Source organism: Hypomesus transpacificus, chromosome 3 (assembly GCF_021917145.1).
Source record: "Hypomesus transpacificus isolate Combined female chromosome 3, fHypTra1, whole genome shotgun sequence".
Taxonomy (NCBI): domain Eukaryota; kingdom Metazoa; phylum Chordata; class Actinopteri; order Osmeriformes; family Osmeridae; genus Hypomesus; species Hypomesus transpacificus.
In genome coordinates, this window is record NC_061062.1 from 11507781 (window position 1) to 11529747 (window position 21967).

Below are 21967 nucleotides of genomic sequence, written 5' to 3' on the forward strand. Positions count from 1 at the left end.
CAAACAGGCACGTCTTTGCCCATGTGAGGCTTGACCTTGCCAACAGCACACCAAGGTTCTCGGACTCTCAAAGCAGCTTTTCTGGGGCTCTGATACAAGTTTTCCCATGGCTGCCAACTTAAGACCAGAGACCACGTGTCCTATGGAGGAGAGCCAGCACCGGTCATGGGTGACTGCTAAACTGCACTTGACCAATTTTTTTTTTTGAACTGCAAGAACCTGGGTAGATCTGCTCAGCCATTGGACAGCTTTGGGGAAATTGAACATCCATCTCTCACAACTAAATTAAACGTTCATCCATCAGAGCTGTAGAGGTAAGCTCTCGACATTTCCGGTGACTAGGCATGATTATGAGACTGGCATACGCACAGGTTAGCCCTAAAGCCTCGCACATAATGAAAAGAGCTGCAAGTAGTCAACAGGGAGAACCCAAACAATGCTGTTCAGGGTTAGACAGGCCCAGCTGCTGAGTGGGGCAGACTCAAGAGACCTTGATGTCACAGTGTCTGCTTTCTTTCTGTCTCAGTTCTACTGACAAGTCTTACAAAGTTGTCCTATTCAGGCAAAGGAAGTCTTTTGAAAGGAAGATTCAGACGGGTGTGCGCGCATGCATACACACACACTTGTTGTGGACGTCTGCCTGCTGCTGTGGGCTGGACTAGAGTATTGAGCCGCCGGTTTGTAAAAGAGACCAAGTCCACTCCCCCCACCCCCCCCCGAACTGGCCCCCATGAACTCCAGCCCCCATCTCTGTTTTCCTTAATAGTCCCTGCCAGGAGCCATCTGTTCGGGGGGGGGGGGGGGGGGGCGGGACCCCCCGTCAGCCCCTCCACCGCCAGGCTCACCCTGCACACCCCACACCCCCTCTGGCCTGGCAGTCTTCTGCCCACGCCCACAGACTACTCTCCCATGCGTGGGCTGTTGACTCGGGCAGAGCCTCCATGCTGAAGGCTGAATCCTTGTGCTGATCCAGAGAGATGCGAGGACACACTTCACCAGGGTATGAAGCGCAAACATGGCATAGTTGTACGTTGGAGTGAGGTGGCAGTGTTGGTCGCCACATTTTTCCCATGTGGGAACACGTGTGTGTCCTTGAGACATGAAATCCAGACCGGCCACACAAACCCTCTCACACACACACACGATGTGTGTGCACAAGAACCTGTATACACACATACTTCAGACACACATCCAACCTAAAAGACTTCACGTGTTTGCCGATATCCACACTACTATTTATAGGCCCCATGTCCTTGGAGGTAGACTTGAGGAACAAAGCACTGCTAAGAAGCATTGACACAGCAGTGTGAAACACAGGACTGATCCCCAGAGGACAATGCCTGGAGACGTACTGCTCAAACTTCATGCTGGTGCAGTTTTCAAACCGCTCTGCTGAAAGCACCTCCAACATCACAAAGCACAAGCTGTGCATTTCTCCGGGGTTGCTCCTAGCCAGGCACACCATTAACTTACAATCTTGCATTCTGTTAAACAGAAAATACATGTTCAAATGCAGATGTTCTCAGCTTGAGTTCAAACGGATATTTGACAAATGAAATTAGATAATAAACAGTTGGAAGAAATGTGCCATTTATCATTTAGACTTCCATTATGGAGGTATCACAAAAGGTGTTGGTTCCCGTGAATTTCGTTGTTCTCTTTCAGGAGCCATGAGGTCATTTGTTATATTTAGTTATCAGGACCTCCCTCATGTTACCTTCCCTCTGTCCAATCGCAGCCCATTGGACCTCCTCTCCTTTCACTTTCCTAAAGCTGAGGCGCCACACAGCTTTTAAAGAAGCAGTGCGCTCAATCCAGAACACAATATTGCAACCCCCCCCGAAACAAAACAAACACTGGCATAGGCATTTCAATTATGTATGGCAGAACTAAGTGTTTTGATTCGAGCTCTCCAGAAATCTCCTTTCCGCCGATGTTGACAACAACCACCAACAACCACAGGACGTAAACAAGCTGATGTCGCAAGACATCATCTTGAGCATCTCAGGCTCTGAGCGTCTTAGAGTCTAGATCAGTTGAGTGTCCTGTGGACGTTCACTTATGAGGAGAAAGTTAAGTCAATGAATCCCTCACTGCACCCCGAGATTATAGTGTGGTAGATGTCCGGCCAGCTTGCCAAGGCCACAGAGCATTAATCATAGTGCTTGTTTGTGTCCTATTTGGACTTTTTCATTGTACATGTAAAAGGCCCTTGCCTGGCTCCTAAACAAGAGTGACATGGCGCCTTCCGGATGATTTATACACACATGTTCTTAACAACTTCTCAAAAAGATGCCAAGGCAAAACGTGTCATTATTTTCTTGACAATGGGACCCCGCTGAAAGTAAAGCCGATTCAAAAGCACTTCAGCAAACTTCACCAGACGCCATGTTGTGAATGGTGGACAGGATTGTGCCACATCAATTATCAGTTTGTGTGTGTGTGTGTGTGTTTCCTGTTTATAACAGCAAAAGGCTCAGCTAGCTGATAATAACCAGGTCTCTGGTGATAGTGAAAGGTCACCTTCTGACAAACCCACTCTGGGAGTGTGTTAGAGCGCTCCAGAAGTAAAAATGCCTTTCATAACTATCAAAACCAATAACAGGAAACAATACTTATGGTTACACACACACGACAGAGCTGTCTACACCTGTGCACCTGGATAAAAGACAATCAGATTTTTTTTCTCTGCTTGCCTCTAATCCTGGTGCGAATGTAAAGAAAGGAAAAACTGGATAAAACAGTGAGAGATAAAAAAACATCCCTTACCTCAGTGTCCAAAGCTTTAATCTAAAAGCTCTTTGAAGAGCAAGCAAGGAGAATCTGAGTGCTCCCTGATCCTAAAGTGGGCTCTCCCTCTGTGCAGGCTTGCTGTCTTAAAGCTACACATGCGCTCACACACCGCACACAACGACTGGCTGGCTGACTCGCTCACACACACACGCACACACAAACACACACACACACAGAGAGACCGGGAGCCATGTGGAAACTCCCTCTCTGGCTTCCAGGGACAGCGAATCAGAATCCTCCGAAGTAACGCAGGGCAACGGAGCACACAGGAGGAGAAGAGAGGAAAAAGTGAAAGTGCTCCGACGCCTCGCCCCTCGCCAGAAGGAACCCAGAAAGGTTTCTTTTAGAACCTCTATCCCTGCCGTTCCGTGTTGGTTTTTTCCCCACTATCCTGCTTTCCTGCTTGCTACACTGGAGGACCCTAGGGTATTTACCCAAAGTGCTTTTCTGTGGTCGGCTTGAGCTGATTGGGTGAGACAAGCTGGTGTATAATACCCTATAATGCCTCGGAGGCAGTTGAGAAGTGGCTGGGGCTGTTGTCTGACCTAACATACCAGTGACCTCCAGAGAGAACTATGGAGAGACGGGGAGACAGAGAGAGGGGGAGAGGGAGGAAGAGAGACCTTGCAGGGAGGAGAAGGAGAGGTTGGGAGAGGAACAGACAGTCAATAGACAGGGATGGGGGAGGTAAGTTAAAACGTGAGGGCTGGATGGAAAGAGAAAGAGGGGGGGGGGGGGGGCAAACCGTAGAGGAATGAAGCGTGGCTGGATGGTTAGACGGTTTGGAATTAGAAGTTAATTAAGGTGAGAGAAACAGAAGGTGAAGGACAGAGACGAGTTCTCGAGAAGGAACATTTCAGGAATGCAGATCTAGTGTTCTGTTTTCCCAGCAGGGCCAAAATGTGACCACAGTTCAAAACAACGCAGACATCCCATACACAGCTCTACGATACATACGCACTCACACAAAAACACTCCATTCAGACGGAACCTCTGAGGAATCTAAGACCACGGTCCACAGCAGGACTCCAGAATGTCAGACATTTCCAAATGCTTCTTTTCTCCCAAGCTTTTTTCCCCAAGACACACATCTTCCAAATACTTTAATTACAAATTGTAAGCTAATCTCAGCCTACTTATTAAAACTGGAAATTATAAATGGAGATTTATATGACTACTTCATGACATGATCTTCCTCAGAACTACCAGAAGGAGAGCTTTTGCAAAGCCACACCCCAGCACTCAAATACCCAATTCATCAACTGACTTGACAACATATCTACCTCCTAAAAGACACCTACAAAAAATATTCGAAAACATTTTGACATCGATGCTGCATCGATCCTCCTTATTATTCTTCCACAGCAGGAGCTGGATTAGACCAGCTTTACAGAGGCCCGTCGCATGGGACAAGGAAATCAAATCCTCCAAGTTGGCAACAGCAAGAGCAGCTAAGAGACAGGCCTGGCAACATTGTCGCTGGCATAACAGCCCTCGTGACCTACACTAGGGGGGATTTCTGATGCTTTTGTGAGGCAGAGGAGGGGACTAGAGAAGAGGTCGGTCAACGTACTTACCCAGACTTCTAGGCACAAAGGGAGGGAGGGAGGGTTAAGAAAAGGATGAGGAGTGGTGTTATACATATTCATGCAGAGCAGGTGTTGGGACTATTCCAGCGGGTGAACTGAACTGACCCTAATTAAGTTCAATTAACGATGTTCATGAGCTTTCAGGGCCCGAATCAAATCCCTTCATGATGCGTGTCCTCGCTGCAGAACTGACCATGCTCATCTAGTCATCACAGCTGACTGGCACTCCACAGGTCTGACAGGATGAGCACTTGAGACTTCAGGGAGTGTTGCATTACAAGACAGTAATGGAGGACATGTATTAACACACTTTTAACCCAACCTTTCCCTCATTGCAACTCTTCTTTTACCCTAAGAGTACACTCGAGTGCTCCACCCACACAATGGACTGCAGAGGCCAATGGACATGAGGTAATGACTGTCACCACCCCTTCTCTTACGCAAGTGTGTTCCCTTTTAAAAATGTATGAGGGGGAAGTGAACTAGTATGAGGACAGAGGGACGGTGGATGGGGGCACGGTGTAGGTCTCAGTAGATGGGGCCTGGCGCAGGTCTGAGAGTGAAGAACATGGCCTCTGAGTGGCAGGCTGGAGAACTGTGAGGTAACACAGAGTTCAACCACAGCATCAGGCTGAATATAGCTCCACTGTAGCTCGGAGGTTTTCCACATACTGCTGCTAGCCCAGCATGATAGGAAGACCCAAGGGGCCCTGGTCTGACAGTCCCTCTCTGGGCTTCACAGAGACACACACCTCCTCTGGCCCACACTTGCCCTCAGAAAGCCAATTACCTCACCACACCTCTTCCCATCCCATCCCTGGTATTATTACACACTACAGTAAAACCCACAGGGCCATAAAGACTAGCTCATAAACAAGTAAAAGGTGAGTTTCCCCTCAGGCTGGTGAAGAACCCACCCACTTCCAGCCTTGTCCTGGAACCCTACTCTTCCTGGCTTACTGGGAATACTGGGAATACTGCAAATATGTGATTCACGACAGTCTGAGACCATCTGAGCCCCATTAATGTTTCCATTCAACACTACTGGTGGTGCCCAAGGAGCCCTTTAAGAAGAGAAAGAAGGAAAGAGAGACATGGGGAGAAGGCAGGGAGAGAGAGGGGAGAGGAGGGATCGGAGAGAGAGAGAGAGAGAGAGAGAGAGAGAGAGAGAGAGTATGTAGGAGAAAAAAGAGATACAGATGTCCTTGAGCATGCTAGTAACCCAGTCTCTGTACACACCAGTGACAGATGCCCTCAGGTAGCTTGGGGCTGTTTATAATGTGCTGCTATTATTCCCCCGTGATCAGCAGAACCAGAGAGGCATCACCCAGACATCTTCAGGTAGGGGAAATGAACTGCTTCATCAGCAGAGCGCAGCAACTTAGAACTGGAGCTCCACTCAAAGCTGGGAAGTCTACAGATATCTCAGTATGATTCAAAGCAATTAAGAGAGATTAGAGAGCTGATGGAGTGAGACAGAGAGCAAAGGAGACTGTTGGAATTCAAGCCCACCAGGTTCTCTGGAACACAAGGTCAGAGGTTAAGTCTTTTGTTCAGTGCCGAATTCTGTCTCTTTCCCCTCAACACACACACACCATTGTACCTCCACAGTCACACACGCACACACACACCGCTCAGTGCAACTTAATTAGTTGCTGAGCTCTGCTAATTTAGCATCTATTTGCAGGGCACAGAGGACAGAGAGGAAAAAAAGAACCTAACCCCTCCCCTCCGTCTGTCACTTCTGCTCAGTTCCGACAGACCTGGAGGTTGTCAAGACACTGCTCAGGTGAATCGACAGCCACATCAACTGTGTTTTGTCATCTCCCTCGCTGTCAGACACAGCCCCAGTGGAAGCATTCTACAAAGACTTGGATATGCCCAAGATGCTGAAGTCTAGTCCGCTGTACAAACTTGTAGACAGACAGAACATTTGACTCCCCACTGACAAAGATGTAAGTGGATCCCCAGTCAGACCCCAGAGAAAACACCCGTTTGTTCCTGTTCTGAGGAGCTAGCGCTTTGATATCTTCCAGGGTGTGTGACTCTGTTTCTTGGGTAGTATTCCGTTTTTTTGTCAGTGCAGCCTCTGTGTACATGTGTGTGCGTGTGAGTGTGGGTGCGCACGTGTCTGTTTGAGGGTGTACATTTTAAGGATATCAAATCAGCTAACAGTACAATGGATGATCTTATCCTTTATTCAAAGGCAAACTGTGTATGTGTGTGTGTGGGCGGCACATTTTCACCATGTAGATTTAACCCTCAAATGACCTCTCGGTTCATTAAGCTGCTTAATTAGCATTGTGGTTAATGGAATGCTGATTTGCACCTGCAGCTCTTGCCCACACAAATTCACTTCTCCATCTGCTCACTGTAAGAGACAGTCCTTTTCTCAATCTGTGACCAAGAAGCTGAACATGAAACCACTCAAAACATCTCTAGAGACATCAGATTTAAGAGAGAAGTTGAGGATTTGAAGGGGGTGACATTCTGGGTGTTCTGACTGAGGGGTCAGATACAAGGCCAGAGGGGGCATCTGGAAAATGGAGTCCCCCACGCAACATAGTCCCCCTCAAGGATGACCTGCAAGAAGGATATAGCTCAGTGGTAGAGCATGTGACTGTTGATCATGAGGTCCCATGTTTAAATCCTCCCCTGTACCGTGCACCGCTCTCAAAAGAAGCATCTGCTAAATAAATACATTGTTATTGTTGTTAATATAAGCCTGGGCATGGCAGCTTCCTTCCCATCATGTAGGAGCAGGACAGAGATGAAGAGAGGGGAAGAGGAAGGGTGGAACGAGGAGATACTTAGTGATTTAACTGTAATCAGTAATCCACAGCCAGAGCTTGTGCTCTAAGCTCTGCTCTGGGAAGTCATACGCCCCTAATAAGTTGTCTGTATACAATCAAGGTGCCTTAAAAATGGACACAATGACGAACTCAACGCCCAAACCAACGTTTCCCAAAACCTTCAGCCACCCCACCACCCCACAGGAGACCCGCGTGGGGAACTGGATTGGCCATGCTCCAATTGAATCAGGTTGCCTCGTGTCTTTTGTCTGCTCTCGGGCAATCTGTCACCTCGTATCTGTGTGAGTCCAGACTGATTAATAAAATCAGTCCTGCTCACTCGCTCACACACACACGCCTAGACACACACATTAGCATAGAAACCCTTATGGTGGTGTTTACTGTCCTAAGAGATGGATTAGAAGCTATTGGGTGATCCATCAGAGAAGATTGACCAGTGTAGTACAATATAGGTCAAGCAAACCTACTGCACGCAGAGGTCAATATTAACACGGGGGGGATTCAGGAACAATGATGTGGAGGGATTTGGGGACAGCCCCCCCTCCCTCACACAGAGAAACAGATATGCATCTACGGCATCCAAGCACACAGACCCACATCACTGTGGTCAGACAAACTCGCATGAATAAAGCATTAGCTCTAACATGCACGAGTCAAGTGTCAGTTGACTAATGGCCTGAGAAGGACAATGGTAATTGTTTGCTTGCATCACACTTAAGCTGGTGTATTAACTTCCAAGCGGACTAAATGCTGTTCATGGGAGTCAGGGAGTCAGGTGGCTGACCGGTTAGGGAATCGGGCTAATAATCTGAAGGTTGCCAGTTCGATTCCCAGCCGTGCAAAGTAACGTTGTGGCCTTGGCAAGGCACTTCACTCTACTTGCCTCGGGGGAGTGTCCCTCTGAATGTTACTCTGGATAAGAGCGTCTGCTAAATCACTAAATGTAAATGTAATGTGCTGAAGCCTGGACTCGTTTATCTGGGCCGGTGGGCTAGAGAACCAGGCCTTTTACTCCTCAGTCCCAGCAGAGCAGTGAGACTCACACACCTGCTACACTGGCACACCATGCTGAGGGCACCGCCAACGCATTTGCATCCAGATGCTGTGCATTGGGTGGTGTGTGTGTGTTTGTGTGTGGCTTTAGTCCCATCCATCACTGCTTAAGACTTTCCCCTCCCTACATTCTTGGGGAGATCCAGCACCGGGGGGGGGGGGGGGGGGGGGGGGGGGGGTTGCCCCTTGTGGCCTCCCCCACGGTAACTACCCTCTCCCTGTGTTAAACACCCAAGACCCTGGCTCCACAGTTACCCACTACAGGCCTCAACTACCCAGAGCAGCTTTGAGAGTGTAGGCTGATAGATTTCCATGTGCTGTGAGACTGGCTATCCACATGACAGGTTGGCATTAATGATGATGATGATTAGGATGATGAGAGCTGAACCCTGCCCTTGAATCCTGTGCCAAGAGGATCCATATGTTAGCGATACAGAATGTTCTTCTTGGCTGGGTGTCCACAGGCAATTCTTTTTCGAGGTAAACCGTGTCTATTCAATCTTTAGCATGGATTGGAGTCACGTCACTAAGATTATAAATCATTCAGTTCCCGGTGATCCAATCTGTGGTTGATATCCAGCAGTCCTTCTGGACAAGGCTGTACCAGACAGGTGTGAACTGGGAATACATTAATATGTGAACAGATAAATAAATGTATGGGAATGAAAAGTAGAGCAGACAGAAGGCAATGACTGGGTCAATGTCATGCTGCCTCAGCACTCTGTCTCTGATCACTGTTCTCAAAGGGATGTCTGGTAACAACACACATACACACACGTCACCCCGGGAGTCTAGCATGGTGGTCTGCCATAAATGTTGATAGGCTATGCTGTGTGTGACCTCAGTGACCGATTGTGTTTGGCGTGATTGTATACAGTGCCATGGGGAGTGGTGACTGAATCAGACTGCAGCTAAAAGCTAAAGCTCTCACAAGAATACACAATTGTAGCTCTGATCTACTCATGCCTCAATGATGGGGCAGTGATTTTGATAAGCCTATTAACTTACAATTTCACAGTCTGCAATTTTTGGTGCCAGCTTCCCTTCTTGCCTTTGGCAGCAGCAAGTGCTGCTTTTAGCCTAGATTATATACGTGTTATTCTTCATATTTGTTGAATATTATAGTTTGCTGATTTTGTGTAAAATATGCAGCTCTGGTAGACTTGTTCATGTTTGCGATTGGACAGATGGTGAAAATGCTGTCCCTTTTACATGAACGAGCTCATTGCTAGATTGGGAAAACCTAGGTTGAGTTAACAAAATGTCAACCATTGTTGGTGACACTGTTTGATTGGGCTTAGTGAAGTCAGCTAATAAAAAGATATCCTGGGTAAGTTGAATTTGCTTCACAGTATAGGCCTCTGGTCTACCTCAGAGCCATATAAACAGGCCAGCACAGCGCAACCCCTCCGCCACCAGATCCTCCCACCTCTCCCTTCCCCCGACCTCTTCTCCCAACACCCCTTGCAATAAATAAATGATCCGTCAGGACTAATCCAAGCTGTTTATAGAGACTGTGGCACAACGTGCTGCACCTGGTGAATCACGTGTTTAGTGCACACACGTTCAAACGTACAAACTTTCTTTCTCATACTCAACACACATCCTCCACACACACACACACACACACTAATGAGTAAACATGGTGGTTAAAGTAGGAGCTCTGTAAACATCAGTCTACCACCCAGGAGTCAGACAGGCGTGTGGAGGACAGGGTCAATCTCCACCGGCCCTCTGCCCCTTCTGCCCTCCTCAGACTCCTCGGAACTACTAAGACCAAGCCACCACCGGATCTTCTCCCTCTGTTTTAGGCATACCTGAAATTCCACTGAAATCAGTCAGACTTGATCATAGAAAGAAAAGCCCGATAAATTTGTAAAGTGAGGTTAACAACAAGAAAAGCAAGACTGCAGGGTGTTGTGCAAATTGACACCGATTTAAATTATTGAATAGAATGTGCCAAGCATAAATATAAGTCTAATTGAACTAGATCCATGTAATAAAACTATGAACAAAAAACACTTTCACTTCCTGGAATATCGACATACAGGTTCGCTATATTAGTCTTAACTCATAAGATAGTACATATTACTGTAATGGGTTCTGCTTTATCAGAAGTCAAAGTCCAGTGGAGTTACTGGGGTGAGGTGTGCCTCAGTGTAACACGATAGGAATCTCTGCTATTCTGCCCCATCAGCAGCACCGGGACAATATTTATGATCTGGAGGTGTTAGTTGGCTGAGAGCCAAATTCATGCACACGCAGAAACACACGCACACGCAGAAACACACGCAGAAACACACGCACACACAGAAACACACGCACACACAGAAACACACGCACACGCAGAAACACACACAGAAACACACGCACACACACGTGTCCTTAGAAACACACACAGCCGAGGCAAAACTGAGGAATTTTCCTGAGCAGATTCAGTTCTTAAGGATTGCAGTTACCCTGCCACCCTATTCATACACCCATATCATATAACAATGTGTACCTGCTCACATGTTGTGGATAAGTAAGCAAGAGAAAAAGAGACTATTGGACTCATTCATACAGAAAATGCAGCCAAAACACAGTACAGATTTGGCCTAAAATTCAGTTTTAATGAGCTGTTAGTCAGATTGGACCGCATTCTCCAGGGTCATGTCAACACCAGAGCAGTGTGGAAGGAGATTTAGTCAGACAACAGACAAGCTGTGCTAACTAGTTTTTACTATGTGAGAAATGAGGCCGTGAATGCGTGGACCCATCCCACAGAGGAACCCTCAGTGCTCCAAACAGGTTTAACACCTGCAGGGTTTGCCATATGCATGCCCGTGTGTCGTCATCGATCCATTGAACAGATGCTGCTTTGCTAATCAGTAACCTAGATACGCATTACGCAGCAGAGCTGTGTCTGTGCGACACAACCAAGGAGGTGCGTCTAAGAATAATTTGTGGAGAACAAATGAGCGTGCGAGTCGGTGCATGTGTATGAGCAACACTTTGGAAGAACCACCTTCCGCAGCTGGAAACATCCTTTGTCTCTTCGGTATCTTAAACTGCAGGACTGCTATGAATAGATCTGGAACTGCTCAAACAAGATGACCGTCTTTTCAACAGCGCAGCCCAAATCATTGTATCACCTGAGAGAAAAGACTGGCTTGGACTCAGGAAACAGTATTACAAAAAAACAAACGAATACCAAGTAAAACACACCAAAACACTCAAACCAGTTCCTCAAGTTTCAGAAGCATTTGTGTGCTGGGCTTGTTGGATAACGCACCACAGCGCTTCCTTTACAAAACAAACTCTTTTGTACTCCTCAAACGTTTTTGTAAAAGGTTTCAACAGGAGACGTGAAGAGGGGGTCAGCGTAGCGATCCAGGCTGGGCACAGCCTGGCACACAGACTATGAGAAGGTAGGCACTAGCAGATGGGCCACATGTGCAGGACTTTTATTGACATGATTGAATTAAGGTCCACATCAAGCTCATTATTATCCCATCCATGTGGCGGCAACGGAATGTCAATGAGGACACGCGCGTGTTAGGTGGCCATGCAACTGCCTGACAAGAAAAGTCTGGCAGTAAAAATGAAGGCTCGCTGGAGCATGCACATAGACAACAGAGGGTGTTTAATACATTTGGTCATTGGTCTACAATACATTTTCATGTATGATGATTCATTTGTCAGCCAATCAAATTATTGTTCACGGGCAGATGTACAGGAAGCTGTGGATCTCCCATAGGAAAGGGTGGAAATCGACAGGCAGATGCTCCAACCAGTTGAGTTCAGAGGGTTCAAACTGGACTATTATGAGAGGACAAGGGGGGTATTCACTCTGGGCCTTAATCTGGGCGGGTTTAAATGAGACAGAGCTGGCTAGTTAACCCCCCCAGAGAACACTTTTGTTTGGTACAACACTGGTTGTGTTAGATTCTGCAGTGGTGGGCAGGAGACCGGCTGTATCCCCCCCCAGAGGACAGAACAGGAGGACAAAGAGACATTTGGGGAAAGAGAGAATGAGGAATTTGGAGAGAGATAGAGACAGGTAGTCTTCTCTAATCAAAGAAAGCAGGAAAAGAGAGGGAGAGAAAGAAATATTGGCTTGTCCAGAGACTAGCAAGGTCCATCATCAGGCCTCAGGCTCAATGACTCCTGGGAGGGAAAAACTGTTGCCACAGGGTTGGAATGTTCTTTTGAATGTGGACTTTATGGATAATAACAGGAAAGAACAAGAAATAAGGGAATTTGACAACACTGGATAAGCACACTATCAACAGTTTAACACGACAGCCTAGTTCAACAAAGCCAGACATATCGGCCAGATGCAGTGGTACAAACTTGATGGTAGACTTGGACTGAGTATAATTTACTGCCCCTCATGCGTATCTCCATAAATGTGATCGTTCCTGACATCCCTGACCTGCTGAGAAACCAAGCCCCCACCAGGTCAAATCTGTAGTGAATACTAAAACAGTGTGCGAGTGTGAATTTGTAATGTCAAATAAACTGCTGACTTCACCTGGCATTTTTAACTAAGAAAAAAGCTAAGGCATTTCACATGGCAGAGAAAGAAGGTTTGTGTGAGTATGTGCGTAGTTAACTGAGTAGGGGAATACAGTAAGGGGACAGTGGTGCAGGATAGCATTGCATAATTAGCCGTCCAAAAGGTAGACCACACACACACTTAATCTACTAACGAAGAATAGCTCTAGTCTTTCTCAACAGCAGCTCAGGTGTACCACTGGCTACCTAGTGACTAATGGCCTTGATGGGCTGTAAGCCGGGGGCTATAAGCAACTAATGACTCCCCCAATACTAATAAAGACAAAGGGTTTCCCCGATTAAAACAGTCTCCTCGTCCAACAGCATTCACATGGAGGCACGCTGAGGGAGGGAGGGAAAAAACAAGAAGAGAGAGAGAGAGAGAGAGAGAGAGAGGGAGAAAAAGAAAGGATGGAAGAGGAGAGGGGGACACTACTAATATGTCAGGTAGTCTATATCATTAGGGTACTACGGAGCTTCAAGCCTGAGCCCTCCGTGCTTGGCTTTTCTCTACACTGTCATTATTAGTTATGGCTATAAACCGATGAGATGTAAAATATCATTAGCATTTATTTTTTTGAAGAACTGCCGGTTTCCAGTGAAGCTGCTTTCTCCACACAAGCAGACCACAGAGCTTGCTGCCTGGTCTACACTCCCACTGGAGACGATGTCCAAACTCTCCCCAAATTACTACCTCCAGCCACTAGAAACTGGAGAACTGCCTAGAGAGACATGGAAGAGTTCAAAATAACTTTTAATGAAATGCCGTTATTACTGGAGTGATTTCAATGATGATTCCGAGCATGGCAGACATGCACCTTTAATCAAAATTGACAGAGCAAATTGGACACCAAAGCTGTCTGTGTCTGCACTTGGGAGAGATAATGAGGGAAGCAAAGCAGAATATATTACTAGGCTTAGCTAAACCAACTGGAAATAAATGAGCTGGTGTGCCTGAGGTATAAATGTGTCTATGACACAGTGTGTGACAGTGCCTGTTGACAGAGTGACATCAATGTTGGTCACCATGTTAAGGTGTGTTCCTTCTTAAATCACTGCTCTCATATGTGACTATGGATGAATGACATTAGGAGGCTGTGAAGTCACATGCGTCCCAATGTGAAGATGAGTGAGTGGGCTGACTAGCCATTCACAAGCATGAGACTGAATCATTCCCACGGATGCAGTGTGGGTCACGTCTTGGACTGAAAAGCTTTTATGAAAGGCCTAAAATAAACTACAGGTGAGGAAGAACTGTAAGGACAAAAAGCCGAACGGCTGCTCTTTGCTATTCTTTTGGCCGCAGCTGTGAATCTTTCGAGTGAAGCGACAGAGAACGTTACTACTTCAGAATAAAAATCAGTCCTCACAGCAGCAGCACTGCATTGGGACAGCCGTTCCATAGTGGACGGTAGAAGGCCATGGGAGAGACATTTGGTGCAACACAAAGATGCTGTGTTGTATAGCTAAATGGAATGCAGTCAGAAGCTATGTGCCATAACATGTGGCGTGGTTTACCCCCCCGCCACACGCATTTATGGAGAAATCTCCTCAGACAGACACACAGACAGTCAAAAGCCTGCTCCAACTGTTAGCAGTTGTTTTACTGCACAGAGGATGTGTGCATTTTTCCTTCCCCTTGTGAGTCAGTCCTTCCTTTTGCCCAAGAGAGCCAGTCTAAACTGAAGGTACCGTGCCCTCTAACACCCCCCTTCCAGGGTGGCCCATCTGGATCAACCAACAAAGGGCCTGTTGACTGTGTGTGTGTGTGTGTGTGTGTGTGTGGAGGGGGGTTGGAGATGTGACCCATAACCACTAATCCTAAGAGGCAGAATGTGTCAGGTCTGGGTAGAAAAGGAGAGGTCATTATGTCTGCATGGACACTTTCAACAGCAAGGTTTAAGTAGCTGGTTGTCCACCCTTTTAAAGAGGCAGTGTACACAGCACTAAGACCCGAAGCCATAAAAGAAGTCTGCCTTCATCTTGGCTCTCGTACCTTGAACAACATTAGGATTGAGTTGTGGACAGATTAGGAGACGGCTTCTCAGATGACAGCCGAGAATAGCCTTTGGCATATACAGTATTCTGTACACAGCAGGCACGCACCTGTCAGTTGGTTTACAGTACTCCTCCTGCTGTGCCCCTCGTCATCTTTAGGGTGTTCTTTACCTTTCATGTCTTGCCTAAATATGACATTGAACATTCAGTGATAATTCAAAATCCTGTCCCCTGTGTGAAATGGTATCAGTCATCACTTTTTACACCCAACTCAGATGCCAATGACCCGTCTCAGACTCAAACTTTAAAGCTTGCCATTTAAGACCATGTCAGGGATGATATCATATGGATAATGACAGTCTTTAATATTGCACCAGCTCCTGGGTCACAACATTCAACTCTCCACATGTGACTGATATTATAGTTGACATGGGCTTAACCCAAAGTGGAGTGGCCATTAGCTTGCAGATGATACTGGCTGGGTGGATTGTGTTCGAAAGTAGACCCTTCCTTTCATGGCTTTTTTCAACAAATGATTTACAACTCAAATGAATCACTATGAAAGGTAGCCTTCTTCGGCTTTCCTAAGGAAGAGTTATACATTGCAAGTGGAACATGGTGAACTCAGAATCACCAGAGCAGAAATACTTCAACTTGGCTAAAAAAACGGTTCATGTCACCCAGTAGCTCCACTAAAGGTAATCAAGAGGAAAATCTGGCCCCACTTAGCCGAGCACATTTTCTCCCAGCTGGCACAGACACAGCCCTAGAGGGAGACCAACTAAATGTTCCCTATTCACACCTGTATCATCGTCAGGGAAACGGCCTCCAGCTGAAAGCTAACCATGGTGATATTGAGAGTGACAGCCATGATACGGAGTCCACAGAGCCACTTGTCCAGGGTTAAATCTCTCTTGTGTAACGGCCCGTTGCAGATCGAGGCCCTGGCCCCGGCTTTGGCAGTTGGCACAGAACAGTGGTGCTGAAGACTTCTGGACGCAAAAGAGGAAACTCAAGTCGAGCGTGGTGAGAAGTAGAGAAAGGGATCCGGAGGGCTGGGCACAGAACACACACATGGTGGCAGGCACTAAATACACTGATTTTCCTCCAACCTTGCTAAACCACCCAAAAACCTCTTGACCACACCTAAAAGGACCTGACGAGGTGGAAACGGCTCCCCTCTACATAAAATACCAAACGTTTGACACAAAACGGCTGTGGAAAAGTAGGCAAAGGTATTCCTTGCCGGATTATCCTTACTAACCCCCAAAAAAGGAATGTGCATAGTCTCTACGCTCAAAACATACATATCCACTAGTAGCGTTACCTGAAGGTCCTCCAACACCAAGCTGAGCCCCGACACGTCCAGTAAGCCTTGCTGTTGTAAGCTCCAGGAAACAGATTATATGGATAATTTTACCTCTTTATGACTCAAATCTAATTGAGCTGGCATAGTGTTTAGATGCCAGGATTGCACATGACCTAAGGCAATCAAGCCCCTTTCGCTGTTTACATTGGACAGATGCCAAATAACCAAGGCCTTAGACTGAGGAAGGAAGGAAAGAAGCTTATCTCCCTCCCAGATCAAACTAGAGACTGTTAACGTGAGGAGGGGGTGGGGGGGGGGGGAGAACAGTGCTAATGAGGCTGAAAATGCACCTCACATTCCACGCTGCTGCGGTCAAGCCTCTCACAACCACTTCACATTGACTGATAGAAACCCCATAAATAGAGGAAAAGGTATTTGATTAGCATGTTAGTTATGTTAAGCTAGCTGGGAGACAAAGTGTAGTTATAAGCCTATGTGACTTATGACTTGCTGTTTTGTTTGACCTTCTCTAGTAAACACCTTGTAATAAAGACAAGATAACACAGAGACAACATTAGGGTGCGTTACCAAGCTCCATTCAGGAGCAAGTGGGATGTGTGTACCCCTTCCAGGAGCTTCTTAGCCCATCATGGAGAACAATGGCAGACGCATGGCGCCAACAGAAGAACCTGATGCCAAGACCTTCAGCCAATAACACAACAGCTGTGTTTGCACTACCAATAGGGGAATGATGAGGGGGTAGACCTTCTGGCTACTGGTTTCAGAGGTAAGCCAGATCCATCACAATTACTGCTGATGAGGCCACAATGGAGATGTTCTGCTCAGATGAAGTGTGACCCAGCCCAGCGAGGACATCAAAAAGGCATATTTAAGCACAAGCCCATACACATCTACAATGTACACAGCTTGCTGTCCTTTCACACATCACACGGCACTGACATGTAGACGCACGTATCAAATCACAACTGTATTTGAGGTAGCGCTTATTATCTGGGCTTTGCCCTCTCATCCCACATGAAAAGACCATATGACATATTGTTCATGGAAGGGGAACATCGAAGCAGCTTGCTATTGCTTCAGGATGTCACACGAGTTCAACACACCCTCCGCCCTCCCCAGGTTTTATGCCAGACTGATGTATTGCAATTTGTCTGATGTACACTGTCCTACAATAACCCTACCATGCTAGCTGGTGTGTCAGTGCCCCTTCCACTACACAACTCGCCTCTCTCTCCCTCATTCCCCCTCTCTTTCACTTTGTCTCCTCCTCATGCAGAAGATCTTAATCTGCAAGCTAATTTGACACATGACTTAATCTCTCGCCACCATTTCATCTTCATTTTCCAAACCACATGGGTTTATCTCAGAACGCGCCCCGCAACAAAAAACTTGATTAAATTTGACCCGACACATTCATCTCCTCAAAGGCTTCAATTTGCTGTCGTTTAGGGGTGTCAACCTGAACACATAAGCTTTCAGAGCTTTCCATCTGCTCAACTTAGGACAAGACCCATGTCTGACTTATGAACCAAAGAATGCTCATTTTTTTGTGCAGTGTTAAATTATAACAGCAACCTCAGCAAATCATTTATTCTATCAGTCCAAGTGAATGGCAGTGCTACTAAATAAACTAAATATAGAAGCCCTGGCCTGGGGCATACTACAGACATGTACAGTTTACAACTGTATATTTTCAGCAGGGACTACAACTCAAATGATTAATGGTAATGTGTTACGCTAGGCTGCACTGTTCTGCACCTGACGCAACCACTTAGTGAAGCTGGCCTGGAGAGGAAGGTTTTTGTAGTGTTGAAGTAGGACATGGGTCCAACCAACCCTCAGTATGGGGTAGAAAGTCAAAGACCAACACTAGTTTATTGTAGCCCTGTCCAATAGCATGATGGGAGGGGACCCTGGGGACAGAAAGTGGACAAAGTCACTCATTTGCCTGTCTGCGGTATGGTGACTATGATCACAGGAAAATTCCCTTCCAGGTCTCTGTCAACGCTCCCTTGAGTTCACCTGCTTATTATAGCTCTCCTCCAAACACTACTGCCCACATGCTACAACGATGCCACACTTCTGCCAGTGCCTCAAGAGTCAAACATGACTTCATCCGCAGACAGAAATAAACTGTCAGTAGAAGGCACCATTATGCTTCCCCGTGGTGACTAAAAGGGGAAAGTGGAATTTGAGTCAGATTTTAAAGTTATATTGTCATGGAGACATAACAGGAAACAAAGAAATGGCGGTAGACTGTTTACATGTTGTATGACCTTGAAACCAGTAAGGTTTCCAATCAGGGTTTTAAAAGAAGAGAACACAATAAGAGGAACCACACAGACAGCTCTTGTCCTTTCCCCTCACCCTGCCTCCACCTACAGACAGTCAAAAGGCCTTCATCCTGCTGCCTTTGGGAATGTGACAATAAGCACAGATATTACCCATGCCTGATAAGTCACATGCATGCTGCCTTATATGGAGATAAATGTGCTGAGAGAAGACATGAAACATTGGCGTTTCTAAGAGTGTGCTAGCACTTCAGAATTAACGATGCGCACTTGCACACAGCTTTCCAAACAGGCTATGAGAGAACAGCCATAAGTCTCTCCATTGACAAAGGCCTGCACAGCAGACAAAAACACTCCTCTTTGTTTCACAATTTCTAATTGAATTAAACATCAGAGAATTGCTTCATGGGTCTAGATTAAGTGTGTGCTAATCCACAACCTAAACACAATCGAGGTTCACCTCAGTGATATATTAAGCCTTGTTACAGGCAAAACAATGTGCAAAGTGTCAAACTGCAAATTACCAAACTACAAAGTCTCCAAAATTAAGTTATTGTATCATACTTCCCCCGAGCTCATTAAAGTTGATTTAGACAAGCAATGAGTTGCAGATGCCTGTGGAGAGAGCATGTGCCTCCCACTGACAGAGAAACATTACAACATCACCCTACCCGCCTTTGTCACTGGTAAACAACTTAAATTGAACAGTGGGGGTGGGGGTTAGAGGGGAATCCTTCTAGACACGGTCACATCAGTGTGAATGAGAACTCGCAATGTTTTCCATTGAGCTCTCTCACTGCTCACACTATCAATTCTGAAGAAAACCAAACTTAAAAATAGATTTTTTAGGGGGGGGGGGGGGGGGGGGGGGGGGGGTGATTTAAAAAGTCATAATGAAAATCATAATGTTCCTTGTGGTCGTGGAATCTGTGCCGGGAAAAAATACAACCGCAAAACCTAGGCATGCAGAACATTTAGCCATCCAAAAAGGCTCCAGAGTTCACAATAACAAAATTCTATATATTGTGCACTGCAAAGTACACTAAACAGGCATTAGATATAGACGTAAGATGAAATATAAGTCATTGGGCCAGCAGGTCCTCAAATAAACAAACACGCAACATTCTTAGGATACAATTAAGCACACACTTGTTGGCTACTAAACAAGGACCCTGAAGACAAATTGAAACATTCAATTAAGTTTAAATTAATCATCAGAAGAATGTTGTGTGCAATCCAGAGTCCATCTTCTGTCCAGACCTTCTGTAACCTTGTAGGCCTGGTCTTATCCAATCATATGTACTCAGAGGAACCAATTCTTTTTTGTTGCATATATAACAAGAACATATAGGAGTGTTCAGGCAGACAAATGGTTTGAGTGGGCCAATGTTTCACTGTAAGTGAAACATTAGCCTGTTATTAAAACTACTCAATGGACAGAGTGATGGTATGAGTCCATTCAAATCCCAAAAAGTCTGCTTTAAATGGACACCTGGGTGATTGGTTTCCATGACATGGAGGCTAGGGTGCCATAAGGCATGCCCATACCTTCCTCCTGTCCTTTGGGTGTGTTTACACTGACCAGTCCCTACCCTCCAGGGTTCCACTGGCCCTTTTGTTGTGCTTGTATGGTCCTGGAGCCCTCCCACCCCTACTCAAGCCCTCGGCCTCCCTTACACCATCCCATGTCACAGCACTTCCCCAAACAACAAAGAGACTAGGTAAATCACCTCCACTACCACACAATCATGAGGGAGCAGGCCTGGCAGTTACGGACACTCGCCTCATAAATCACCACAACACAAAGGACACACTGAATTGCCCTCCACTCACACTGTTGACAGCTCCATGTTGAACATCTTGAACTCTATTCAAGATCGAAATTTAATGTGTGTGTAATAGTCTTTGGTCTATTGTGCAAAAATTATTACTGCAAGTAGTTGTGAATTATAAATCAATCAAAATATCACATTAGGTTGTAGAATTCTCGCTACATTCATAAAGTTTGGGCATGGGAGCAATTCCTCTCCTTAATTTTGTTGACGTGCCGTTATGGCTGAAATGTGAGATCGAACTAACCTGTTTGGAAAGATAACAATAGTTTTACAGACCTATGTGCCCAGTCAGCAGTCCAGGCCATGATCGTATATTCACGGACTGACACTTTAAAATGAATAAAAGGCATTCCGAAAGTTACAGAAACCTAACACGAAAAGCAGTTTTCTTGATCAGAAACGCCGCATAAACTATTGTGTTTGGACACAGCTGCAGCAGCTGTAACAACGTCGTCAATTAGGGGCACTGCCCAGTATCACAAACTTTTTATAGAAAGCCCACCACCGTATTTTCTAACACTGTCTGTCCCATCATCTACATTACGTCCCTCGACCACAAAAATAACCATATTAACAAGCAATATTCCTTATAATTTATAGTAGCATATTGGCGCGTGGACTGTAAAGACGCGCTTATGAGAATTCGGCCGTCCACAGCGAACGCACAAGTTTGCAATTAAACTTACCGGTTGACTGCTCTACTGCTGAAGACACAATTGTGGTCACAGGTTTTTCAACTCTCCCGTACAAATAAACTTAGTCGTTATACGTGTTTTTTTGTCGATTTGCTATTTTGCTTTAATACTGAATGGTTGGTTGCTACTCCCACGCTTTGTAAATGCAATGCTCTCAGGACTCACTCACCGCAGAGAAAACCCGACTCCTCCCAGACAATGTGGGGTTAAACCCCTCCTCTCTTCGATGGAGATTCATAGCGATAGACAAATTGAGTTGGGAATGCATTGCAAATTAGATAATAGGATGTGAATCGTTTCAGTCGATGAATGTTATGTTTATTTCTTACAAAGCTTAAAGCTTAAAATACTGTTACAAACTGAACCAAATATCATAAACTAACGAAATAACAAATATCAAATGTAATTAGACAAATAAAAAATACGGATTTATTATTAGAAAATAATTAAATAGTGTGCTTTTGTTCTTTAAATATGTGTCAAAATCCCTAAGCCCCAAAGCACTTAAATATTTAAGGAGTAAGCATATTTTGCGTAACATTTACACCATTGTCTGTCAACGCATTGTCTGTCAGGTAGGCTGAATGAAAAAGGAAACAGACGGGTTTTGATAACATCAGACAACAAGGCTGCTAGGCTGTGTTTTTTGTGTGTATGAAGGTATGTATACATCCGCCTGTCTCTGTGTGCATGTCTGTGTGTGTGTGTGTATCGTGTCTCAGGTCGATGGCACTTCATCAATCCAGTGGTAAACGCCAGGCAGATAAGAAATGCAGTGAAACCGGCCTGGCCTTCCTACAAGGTCCTGTCCAATGCTTGTAAACATTATCAGGATTCCATGTGAGCATTCCATGTGAGCCACATATTTGCCCGTCACAGCTAATCTGCATATCAGCTTCTTTACAGCAGCAATAAAGGGCTGAGTGGAGATGCTTATCTCTCCTGTCTGTTGTACTCACAGATAGCCCTCCTCTTTTAATGGAGGACTGTCCTCACAACAACACGTTGCCTCATTCCTGAGCATTGAACAA

At 45.8% G+C, this 21967-nt stretch overlaps 1 protein-coding gene across 2 annotated transcripts in view; it reads right to left on the reverse strand.

Annotated features, from left to right (window-relative positions):
* tiam2a (TIAM Rac1 associated GEF 2a) overlaps positions 1-21202 on the reverse strand; it is a 65376-nt gene extending 44174 nt beyond the window's left edge. The window contains exon 1 of one of the 2 annotated variants that reach the window (XM_047014923.1): positions 20928-21202. The gene's annotated coding sequence lies outside the window, so the exon portion shown is untranslated. Of the gene's footprint in view, positions 1-2769; positions 3144-20927 lie in introns of those variants that run through there. The other variant, XM_047014932.1, reaches the window with a different exon arrangement.
* Between the last annotated feature and the right edge of the window lie 765 nt (positions 21203-21967).